General features: G+C 33.6%; 1 long non-coding RNA gene across 1 annotated transcript; it reads right to left on the reverse strand.

Moving 5' to 3' along the window:
* Nucleotides 1-1,600: 1,600 nt before the first annotated feature.
* On the reverse strand, nucleotides 1,601-9,775 carry LOC309631833. Its single transcript, XR_014246594.1, has 2 exons — nucleotides 3,682-9,775; nucleotides 1,601-3,365 (listed from the first exon to the last, which is right to left on the reverse strand). It is a non-coding gene; the product is annotated as an uncharacterized lncRNA (long non-coding RNA).
* Between the last annotated feature and the right edge of the window lie 2,974 nt (nucleotides 9,776-12,749).

The following is a 12,749-nucleotide window of genomic DNA, read 5'->3' on the forward strand; positions in this document are numbered from 1 at the left end:
TAGATATAATTTCTCTCAGTTTTTGTTTATCTAGGAATGTATTTATTTCTCCTTCTTTATGGAAAGATATTTTTTTGAGTTATAGGAATCTTTGTTGACAATTTTTCTTTCAGCACTTTATTTTTATATTTAAGCTGCCTGTCTATGCCCATGTTGAGGTATATAGGGTTCCCAGTGAAAGAGGACAGGTGTGAGGGCTGCTGCTACTGCAGGCCATGGGGAGGCACAACATCAGGGAGCATGAGAATGGGAGCAGATGAGTAGGTGGGCATGGCACAGTGCCAACATGGCCAATATGGGTTGGGCAGGAGACTGGGAGATTCAAGTGGAGATGAGGGCAGCAAAGGCCATGTAGGCCCACAGGGCCTACTCAGCACTTTAAATATGTCATCCCACTGTATGTCATCCCTCCATAGATTTTAATGAGAAGTTAGCTTTTAATTTTATTGAGGAGCACTTGTATAGAAATAATATTCTCTTGCTGCTTTCACAACTGTCTCTTTGACTTTTGATAGGTTAGCTGTGATGTGTCTGGGTGTAAATCTTTTTTAGTTTATCCTACTTGGAATTCACTGAACATTTTAGATGTGTAGATTAATATTTTTCATCACATTTGGGAAGTTTTCAGACATTATTTCTACAAATATTCTTTCTGCCTCTTTCTCTCTTCCCTGTCCTGGTAATGTCATTATATACATGTTTCTATGCTTAATGGTGTCCCATAGGTCTGCAACTCTCCTCATTTTACTTTATTTATTTTCCTTTCTATTCTTTGGATTGTATAATATCAATTGATTTACCTGACAGTTTGCTGCTTCTTTCTTCTGCGAGTTTAAATCTGTTGATCAGCTCTTAGAGTGATTTTTCATTTTATTTATTGTAATTTTTAATTCTAGAATTCCTCTTTTCTACAATTTTAATCTATTTGTATTCTCTATTTTGTGAGATATTATTCTCATATTTTCCTTTAATTATGTAAAGATGATTTCCTTTAGTTCTGTGAATATATTTATAATAGTTGATTTAAAGTCTTTGTCTAGTAAGTCCAATGTCTGGACTTTCTCAGGGACAGTTACTACTGACTGCTTTTTTTCCTGGGTATAAAAAATACTTATTTTCCTGTTTCTTTGCCTCATTTTTTTGGTCAAAAAATGAACATTTTAAATAATATAATGTGGCCAACTCTGAGAATCAGGTCTCCCCCTCCAACATTTATTGTTTTTACTATTTGTTTAGTAACTGTTCTGTTCTAGTTCTATAAAGCCTATATTCTTTCCCATATGTGTTGACTGAAGTCTTGCCTTGGTTAGCTTTAAATTTTCTTAAATCCCTTAATGCAACAAATATCTGTCTTTGCCCAGGGTCTCTGTGCATTTGTGTTATGGCATGACTTCAGTGCTCCAGTAGTTTACAATTTTGCTTAGCTTTCACTTCCTGCTTGCATACTGCCTCAAGGTCAGCCATTGTTGAGACATTAGGGCCTCTTTAGGACTTTCCTGGCCATGTGCACAGCCATGTGCACATGGATGTGGCCTTCTATATTCCCAGGCACATGCCAGAGCTTTTTCAAAATTCCTCTATAGACATCTCATTACACATCTTTTTCTTTTAAGTGTTTTGGTAAACCTCTTATTTGCCCCAACTGGTATTGCTGCCCTAGGCAATTTCCAGGTGCAAACAATTTCCACTGATTTTTTTTTACTTTTATTTTTTGATAATGATTTTGTGGATCATCTGTTCTTATAAAAAGTCATGTCAAATAAGGCTCCAAGGAGCTGCCACAAAAGGTCAAGTAGTGAAAACCTCTGAATTTTGCATGTTTGGAGCAGTTCCAATCACATTTTGTACCCTCCACTGGCTGTTAGGCTACTGTTATTCACAACCACTACTGTGAAGCTGCCAGTTTTCAAGGATACATGTTGCTAGAAAGAGGGTTATGGGAACAGGGCAAGTTAAAACACTATAAAGCTCACTGTTCTTTTCAATATTCAGGTGTGTTCCTTGAATAAACACTTCTTGGACATTTGTAAGCCTTTGGCTAATTTTCTGAGTTCTAAAAAAGTTGATTTTGACATATATGTCAGTGATCATGTTGTTTTAATAGAACAACAGACTTTGGAAGTCCTTACTCTATTATTCTGAAAGTGCTTCTCTACATTAATGTTTTTGGTTGCTATTCTAATTTTTAATTTTCTACTTTATTAAATAAATGAGATCTTATATAAAAAAAACCCACAAGGTTTGTTCCTCTGTAAAAATTAGAGTATAGGGGCCTAAAGATTCAGAAACACACATCACCTACTAGTGATAAATGCCACTTTCAGAGTCCTTAGTACTACTATATGTATTTACATTAAAAAAGTAAATTTTATTGTTGGCCATGTCCTGCGGCATGCAGTATCTTATTTCCCTGACCAGGGATCAAACCCATGCCCCCTGCATTGGGAGTACAGAGTCTTTACCAATGGACCACCAGGGAAGTCCCTAATATAACTTTTATAATGCTTTCAAGTTAACTCTTCTACACATGATAAAAACAATTCATATAATAATACATGACCTTTATCAAAAAACAATGTATCATAGGCATTGTTCTAAGTGTCATACTTCCAATACATTCAACAATATTTCATTCCAGACATGCAGACATTGCACATTGACGGTATCTGCTCTCACGTAGCATACATTCTTGTGAGGATAATAAAATAAATAAGTATATATATGAGCAAGACATATTGGAATATATCAATATATCAATAGTAAATAATATTTTGAAAAGGAACGAAAGTATCCTGAGATATTGAGTGGTGGAACAGGTACCAATTTAGAATGTTGTCAGGGATGATCTCTTTGAATGAGTATCATTTGAAGTGAGATGCGAAGAACAAGGTAGAGATAGACATGCATATATCACAGACAGAACATTTTGCTCCAGCAAAGCAGCAAATAAAAATTTCCTAAGCCAAAAGCAAGTCTGCTATACTCACAAAATAGAAAGATGGGCTTTCTGGCTGGTGCATAGTGAAAGAAAGTAAGACTAGAAGTTAAGAGGGCAGAAAGATAGGTAATGACAAATCATGCAGGGTAATAAAAAGTAATTTTATTTTTATTTTAGATACAATAGGAAAACACAGGAGAATTTTAATCAGGGGAGTGATCTTACCTGATTTACTTTTTGTATAGATGTTCCTGGCTGCTTTGTAGTAAAGAGAGTAAAGGAATTTGAAAATGGAAAAGGGAGTCAAGCTAGAAGGCTACTGCAATATCCAGTATAACTAATTTCTCTCTGATGGTTGTAGTAATGAAGAAACTGGGTGTATTGAATAGAACAAAAGGATAAAATGTGGATGCAAAACAGATAGAACCTTTTTTTTTTTTTAAATTTTTATTTATTTATTTATTTATTTATGGCTGTGTTGGGTCTTCGTTTCTGTGCAAGGGCTTTCTCTAGTTGCGGCAAGTGGGGGCCACTCTTCATTGTGGTGCGCGGGCCTCTCACTATCGCGGCCTCTCTTGTTGAGGAGCACAGGCTCCAGACGCGCAGGCTCAGTAATTGTGGCTCACGGGCCTAGTTGCTCCGCGGCATGTGGGATCTTCCCAGACCAGGGCTCGAACCCGTGTCGCCTGCATTGGCAGGCAGATTCTCAACCACTGCGCCACCAGGGAAGCCCCAGATAGAACCTTTTGACATATTGAATGGTGAGAAGAGGAAAGCATCCAATGTGATTTATAGGTTTTCACCTGAGCAGCTAAATTTATACTGTTGGCAGTTTTAGATACAGGATAAATAGAGTAAGAATTGGTTTGGCAGGTAAAAATCAAGTTTTCTGTTTTGGCCATATTAAATTTGAGGTACCTAATGTAGTACTGGCTACTTATCTTGTAGATCTCAGTGTAAAAGAAAATGTGGGGCCCTTGCTCATAAATTACAAACTTCAAAATGGTGACCATGGAGCATCCAAGTAGGGAGCCTACCTAAGTACAAGGCTCTGTATAACTGCACATCTAAGGTAAATCCATTCCTGCCTTTAGACAGTCAAGAAGATACTCCCATCAGGCAGTTAGTTGTATGTATATGCTTTAGCTATGCAGGATCTATTGGGGAAAGCCACTCAATTCAAGGTGACCTACTTCAAGGTAGAGATAAAATATTGAGGTTATCAACCTGTAGCACTGTTGAAGTTTAAGTGTAAGGATGAAGGAAGATTATGGAAAGGTGAGAGTTTTTTTATAGGAGTAGGAATATTTTATCCAACGTAATTGGAGGGAAGGGAAAAAGTGAACAAGGATATTGTGAGATTGATAGATTTGAAAATGGAAAGTTGAGGGAGTTTATATAATAATACCTCTCTTTCTGGAGGAAAAATGAAAATCAATTCATTGGCTGAAAGTGTATGTGTGCTCAAGTGTATTTGTATGTGTGAGTGGTGTGTGTGTGAATCAGGTGGATAGAGACTTAATGACCTAGAAGGTGTGAAATGATCATTTTGGGGGGTGAAAGTGCAAACCAGAGAAATTTAATGGGCATTTAGGACACTGTTGGAAGCCTACTTGAGATGTATGGCAATTATCTTTAAATGAGACCAGCCAACACACTTGTAAGTTTTTGTTTAGCTTATTGCAGCTGTACAAGTGCAGACATCAAGTAATAAATCTAGGGGGTATAAGAAACGAAGATCCGGGTAAGGGGTTTGAGCCTGATGCAAGGAAGTGTTCATTGTGAAAGATCACAGAAATATAGCTGAATATGCAGTGAGGGTAGTGGTAATGATTAATGAAAATGCAATCACTTTAGTGATGGGAAAGAATATGGTAAGGGTAAAGAATTTGGGGGTTAGAGGTTTCTAAAGGAGGAGGAAGGAGAAACAATTTGGAAATGGCATTGTAGACAAGGAAGAAACGTATCACCACATTGCCATGACTTAATGACAGATGGTGCAATCGAGAAGGCTCATTGGAAAGGTTTGCAAGGACACAGAGGAGGACCTGAAAATTGGGTCTAATTAGTGTTATGTTCAGAGCCCCAAGGCCTTGATGATGATGATGACGATTAATCTAGGAGGTTGGGAATTCTGGTGGTATCTGTCATAAACAGAAATATGACATAGGGAATAACTTCCTGGATCTATTATAGGGATACTGGGTGTAAGTTAAAACCAAAAGTCTTGGAGTGACTGGTAACAGACATCTCTTGAAGTATGTAGTGAAAGCCAAGGCAATGACTAAATCACAGCACTACTTTACTAGATTGACCTGCGATGCTTAAACAGGTAAAAGAGGCATGGGACACAAGAATCTCTGCAGGCCTGTAGCTTTAAATCTATGCTATCATTTAAACATTCATACAGCTTTATGAGGTAAATGCTTAACCATTCCTTTTTTACACAAAAAGAAACTGTGGCTTAAAATAAATTAGAAAATCTTGCCCCAAAGTACTCAAAAATTGGTGGCAACATTTACCACCAATTGACCTCATGCTTTTGACTCCCGAAACTTTAACCATCATACAAACTGTCTCTCTTCTGATCTCACCCTTGACCTGTGGTATAATGCTGGTAAGTAGATAAAGTATATTTGACTATTATGCCCCATTTTCCAGACAGGAAAACTGACTCAGTTTAGGATACGTGAATTTCCTAGACATACAGCTAATAAGTGACCCAGACAGGACTTGCCCAGACCTGTAAAATGGCACTTTAAGATTCTAAATAAACAATATCTCATACAAAGACCTCTTATTAAAATGTGCTTGTTTTTCTGGATTGAATATATGAACTTAAATCTCTAATTCAAAGCAAGAAGTAGGAAACTGTCTACTTGTGGAATACTTTTGTCTCACAATATAATAAGGAGAAAGGGATTAAATGAAAAGCTCCCATAGATTTGAGAGGGTTCATCTGAGTGTAAAAGTACTGCAGTGACTGAATGTGTTTTATATATTGTAGCATTTTAAGATCTTGGGAGTATTACAAGTAAATGATTTAACTACTTTCAGCTGTCCTGTAAGTTGTTCATAATCACTGATTTTGCTTTTCAGACGAGCATAATAAAGTTCTCAATATAGCTCTTTCAATGGCAACAGCAGTGCTGACTCTTCAGTATGAGACGACTCAGTCACGCAGGATATCTTCACATCCAAGCGAAGCAAAAATTTTAAAAAAGAATGAAAGTCCATGCAGCGGCAGCCTGGTGTGTCTTTGGTTTCGTTTTTGTTAGACAAAGGTGCTGAGTCTTTGAAAAGTTTGATACTTTTAATCAAATTTTTCATGATATCTATGACTTCTGAATGCAGTAATTCTGGTAAAATGACTGTTTTTCAATTTGGCAATTTCTTTTTACAGGTCTGATTTACAAACCAACTCTGATATTGTCAGATTATAATGCTGTGTGCCAACTGAAAAAATATTAACACTATCAACAGAACTTCACCAATGAACTAAGATACTCTTGTTTGTGAGAACATCTGTGTCTCATTTTGATCACTAAGTAACCTCTATGAGGAAACTAGAGAAGATAACAAGGCAATGTATAACGACAGAAGGACTTGGGCCAAGAGTAGATCATCTGACATGGTCAGTGAACATCTGTTTGACCTTAGTGAAGTTGTTCCACCTTTCGGGGTTTAGCTTTTAACATAGATCAAATAATTCCATTTTATAAATAGAAATGTGTTAAAGAAAGATATCATGAGAAGATTTTTTAAAAGCTTTTTATAAAAATATTTTGAATTAATGCTTTTATAAAATTCAAGTTTTTGAGTATCACATTATTTTTAGTTGTTTTGTATTTTTTTTTTTTTTTTTTGTATATTGCCTTTTCATTTTATTGATGGTTTCCTTTGCTGTGCAGAAGATTTTTAGTTTGATATAGTCTCGCTTGCTTATTTTTGCTTTTGCTACCTTTGCTTCTGGTGTCAAATCCAAAGAATCATTGCCAACACCAATGTCAAGGAGCTTATTCCAGATGTTTTCTTCCAGGAATTTTATGATTTCAGGTCTTATGTTCAAGTCTTTAATCCATTTTGAGGGTTTTGTTTTGTTTTGTTTGTATGGTGTAAGGTAAGTATCCAATTTCATTCTTTTGCATGTGGCTGCCATGTTTTTCTAACACCATTTATTGAAGAGACTATTCTTTCCCCATTGTATGTTCTTGGTTCTGTGTCTGTTTTTATGCCAATACCGTACTATTTTGATTACTACAGCTTTGTAATATAGTTTGAAAACCAGGAAGTAAGATGCCTCCAGCTTTGTTCTTCTTTCTCAAGATTGTTTTGGCTACTCGGGGGTCTTTTGTAGTTCCATACAAATTTTAGGATTGTTTGATCTATTTCTGTGAAAATGTCATTGGAATTTTTATAGGGAGTTCATTGAATCTGTAGATCATTTTGAATGTATGGGCATCTACATTTTAACAATATTAATTATTGCGATTTATGAACAAGGGATATCTTTCCATTTATTTGTGTCTTCTTTTAATTTCTTTCAATAATGTCTTACAATTTTCAGTGTATAGGTCTTTCACCTCCTTGATTAAATTTATTTCTAGGTATTTTATTTTTTCTGATGCAATTGTAAATGGAATTGTTTTCTTAATTTCTCTTTCCAATAGTTTGCTGTTAGTGTATATAAACACACTTATTTTGTACATTGATTGTGCAGTCTGCAAATTTAATGAATCTGTAAGTTCTAGCAACTTTTTGGTGGAGTCTTTAAGGTTTTCTATATATAATACCACGTCATCTGCAAATAGAAGCAGTTTTACTTCTTCATTTCTAATTTGAATGCCTTTCATTTCTTTTTCTTTCCTAATTGCTCTGGCTAGGACTTTCAGTATTATGTTGAATTAAAGTGATGAGTAGGCTTCTTGTCTTTTTCTTGAAAAAGAGGAAAACATTTCAGGTTTTACTCACTGAATATGATGTTAGCTGTGGACTTGTCAAATGTAGCCTTTGTTATGTTGAGGTATGCTCCCTCTATACACAGTGTGTTGATGAGAATTTTTATTATGAAGAGATTTGAATTTTGTCAAATGCCTTTTCTGCATTTATTGATAAGATCATATGATTTTTATCTTTCATTTTGTTAATACGGTGTATTAGATTGATTGATTAGCAAATGTTGAACCATCCTTGTATCCCAGGAATAAATCCCTTTGACCATGGTGTATGATCCTTTCAATGTGCCACTGAATTTGGTTTGTTAAAATATTGTTGCAGATTTATGCAGCTATATTCATCAAGGATATTGGTTTGTAATTTTCTTTTCTTTTCTTTTCTTATAGTGTCCTTGTCTGGATTTGGTGTCAGGGTAATGTTGGCCTTGCAAAATGAATTCGGAAGTGTTTCCTCCTCTTCCATTTTTTGGAAGAATTTGAAAAGGAAGTGTTAATTCTTCTTCAAATGTTTGATAGAATTTACCAGTGAAGACATCTGCTCCTGGGTTTTTCTTTGTTGGGAGTTTTTTGATTACTAATTCAGTCTCTTTACTCGTAACTAGTCTCTTCTGATTTTCTATGTCTTCATGATGCAGCCTTAGTAGGTTGCATGTTTTTAGAAATTTATTTTTTACTACTAGGTTGTCCAATTTGTTGGTATATAATTGTCCATCATGGTCTTTTATAATCTTTTATATTTGTGTTATATAAGTCATAGTATTTGCTCTTTCATTTCTGATTTATTTATTTTAGTCCTCTCTCTTCTTTTTCTTGGTAAGTCTAGCTAAAGTTTTGTTTCTTTTGTTTATCTTTTCAAAAGGCTAGTCCTTAGTTTTGTTGATCTTTTCTATTGTGTTTTTAGTCTATATTTAGTATATTTCTGCTCTGATCTTTGTTATTTCCTTTTTTTCTACTAACTTTGCGTCAGTTTTTCCCAAATTTTTAATGTAAACGAAATTATACAAATCCCATCTTTAAGTTCCATCCAAGTAATTCTTCCCACTTTGCACAAATCTAAAATCCTTAACTTGGTCAAGAAGTTGCTGAATGATATGCCATCTGTCAAACTCAGATATAATCTATAGATTATATCTATTATAGACATAATCTCAGTCATATATTATGTTCTCTTTTTTTTTTTTTTTTTGGTCTCCTTTTAGTTACTTGGCTATGTATATATTTTTCCACCTTCATGGTATTTATATATGTAATTTTCTCTGCACAGAATGCTCCATCTGAGCAACTCTTTATAAAATTAATTGTTCTTTTTTTTTTTTTCCCCCCCGAGAGGGCTTTCTCTGACACTTCAATCCAAATTAGGCTCCCCAACAACAATCTCAACTTAACTTTCATAGCATTCTAAAAAATAAATGAAATATTATTTATTACCTTTATGAGGAGATCCATCATGTTTGTTTTATTGACCTCTATATACCCATAATGTAGCACAGTACTGGCATATAGTGAGAAGACCATAAATATTTACTCAGTGGGTGGATATATTCATGTATTAAATATCTGCACTGAATGAATAATTAATGGATCTATACTAGGTATAGTCTCTACTTTCAAAAAACTTAAAATGGTTTATATTGATAAAACATAATAACAAATATTGATATCTTAAATATTTAGAATGAGAATAAAATCTTATATATAAAAGTTTTCAATAAAATGTGAGAGTCTTTGAAGATTCTAATATAATCAAAATTTTACTTCAGACATATCTGAACCTAGTGGCTCTAGTAGGTTAACCTATACCCAAAAAAGATCTTAATACAACTAATTGATTCATGAATACAAGGATTCTACTCACTACTTATATTTATTTATTTAAAAAAAAATTTTTACTGAAGTATACTGGATTTACAATGTTGTGTTAGTTTCAGGTGTACAGCAAAGTGATTCAGTTATAAATATATATATATATATATATTCTTTTTCAGGTTTTCTCTTATAGATTATTATAAAGTATTGAGTATAGTTCTCTGTGCTATATAGTATGTCCTTGTTGGTCACTACTTATATTTAAATCATTATGATTTCCAAAATTAAAGTCCACAAAAATTAGCCCACTGAATGAAATACTTTAAATGTGTGGAGAATGGTCTACCACCAAGTACTAACTTGTTCCTGAATGTATAATGTTTGCATCTTCAAATATTATTTGAACCTTAAAGTATGTTTATTGGTTTGAAGTCAGTAGGTCATATGTAACATGGACAAAATTATATACAAAAAATCGGATTCAAGTACTCTGTTATTATCAACAAATAGTATAATCTCCTTGAAGCAGACATAGCATCTTTTTTTTTTTAAATTACAGACTACTATTCTTAGCACTTAGTACAACAAACAAAAAAATACAATCTGTGTTGAGTTCTTACTATGTACAAATTTTATGGCACTTAATTTCAATTATTTCTCCTGACATATACTGAAGAAGGTAATACTATAATATTCTTTTTACAGATAAGAATACTGAAGCTAGAGAGATTAAATAACAATTCCAAGAACACAAGGCTAAGGTGACTATTGTGAAGAGACTATAACACATGGTTTATTATTCAAAAGAAATGAAAGAAAAAGGAGTGAAATCAGGAACTCCTGACTATTAATTCACTTTTAACCTTTCCACACTACTGAATTAATGTATGTTTCTATATGGTGGTTATTATTATAAATTTAGGTCTAATATTATTATAGTTAAAATATATGCTGTCTTTAAAATAATGATAGTATAAAATGTTTGTATTTGTTTATATTGGAAAAATGCAAATTATACAAATAATAAATTTACAGTGTTTTAAAGAAAATCTTCCAACTCCAACTTGCCGGACCACTGAAATGCATGTGGCAGTCTTACCTAGCAAACTTAGATAGACTAAGTACAATATTACATATATGATCATGCTTAATAATACATATAAGGTATACCTCACTAAAGAAGCTATTATAAGAACTAGTCAAGAAAAATTACTCTCACATTATATCACAAAACTAATTAGAAAAATAAATTCTAAGACATAACAGACTATTTTCTGATTAACTGTTATTACATCACAGCATATGAAAACGAAGCAGGATGTAGAGAATGTTTATTCTTGGTAACTAAATTAAGAAAAACAGTGATCAAATCTGATGGATTTAAAAATAAGATGTATCATGTTGGGTAGAATAAAGTTTTATTTGTTAAAATACTAATGTTTTGACAATATTTTTTGCTGTTTCAAAGAAAATGGACAGTTCTGTAAACACTGTCACATCAGCAGGAATTTAAAAAATATTTGCTTTAGAGATTATCTTGCTCACAAATTTGATGCATAATGGTTAACACAACAGAAAAAATACTGTCAAAATTTTGTCAAATTTGAAAAAAATCCATTGGACCAGGAATCAAGTGAATTTCATTTAAACACCAGATTTCATAAAACTGCCCTTGTAGTGCATTTTTAAAAAAAACTAGCGATAAGGATTTGCAGAAGTGCTAGCACATAATCTAAAACTTTTAACATATTATTTGAGTTGCCTATGTCCTTTCACAGTCCTCTCTCTGTCTCTCTCTTTATACAGAGATTCCACTAAAATCAAATGCAATGGATTATATACACTTTTTCTCTGTGGGCATCATCTGTTTAGTAAGCTAACTCATCTGATCTTATTTGGTGGACGTGTTTATATGTGTGTGGTATGTGTTTTCTCTCTCTCTTCACCTCATCCTTCCCCACTTTTCTTTCTTTCATTTTAGATGTTTCTAACTACAGAAAACTTCCAATTTTTGCCCTTAGGTTTCAGTCTCTGTACCCAGTAGTTAATCTAACAGAGACAACACTTGAAGATCGTTTCTATTCACAACAGTGAGGAAATGTGGCCCTTCTCTTTATTAACTTGCTCACTGATAATACCATACTTATGTACAATACCAAATATCAACATTTAAAAATAACTCAAAAGTCTGCATTCCATATTTTTTTCTAAGTTGATATTCAAAAATTTGATACATAGATTTTTATCTGCAGTGTCAGAATTGCGGGGTATACCATTTATCAAATGGAAAAAGTAAGGGAGTAGCACTCTGAGCTTTCTTGAGTCCCTCTTTATAGTTCTTGCATCGACTCACTGGTGACCTTCAGCAAATGGAGCTCAGTTGATCTGACTGTAAAACGAGGACAGGCTCACTGACCTGTCTTCCAGTGGTGTTATAAGACTCAATAAATCAGAGCCTACAAAAAGTTCTTTAAGGTTCTCAGATGAATTGTGCTACATCAGGGTGAAATGTCAGAGTAGAAAAACTGCTTGTACCTTTTATACGTCAGTTATTACCAAATGGGCACTACAAAACAGTATCACCTCACACCTTCATAAAATTATACTCAATTTCTGAAAGAATGCTTAGTTCAGCCAATTTAAAATAGGCTGTTTAACAGATTGTCTTAACCTCAGAAAACTATTCCTTATCTCAAGCATTCAATAAAAGTATTTTTGCCTTGTTATCTCTGATAACTAACATAAATAAGTCATTTTAAAACAAATTATGGATTAATAAATGCATTTTATGCATTTGCATATTATACTGTCTTTGCTTGCTTTACAGATATGCTATTTAGAGTTGATTAACAACTATAGAACCTTTGCCAACTCAATATATAAGAAGATGGTGGTATATTTTTAATCCTCTATATCCAGAGTTGAAAATTAATTTTACTTTGATTTTTTTTTTTAAACATCTACTGATTAAACTTAAGCAGCTAAACATCTTAGGCATTTAACGTCAATGTTGTGTCCTCCCCTATCAGAGCAAAATTGGGCATTTTCCT

Source organism: Balaenoptera borealis (genome assembly GCF_965194805.1).
Source record: "Balaenoptera borealis genome assembly, chromosome: 7".
Classification (NCBI taxonomy): domain Eukaryota; kingdom Metazoa; phylum Chordata; class Mammalia; order Artiodactyla; family Balaenopteridae; genus Balaenoptera; species Balaenoptera borealis.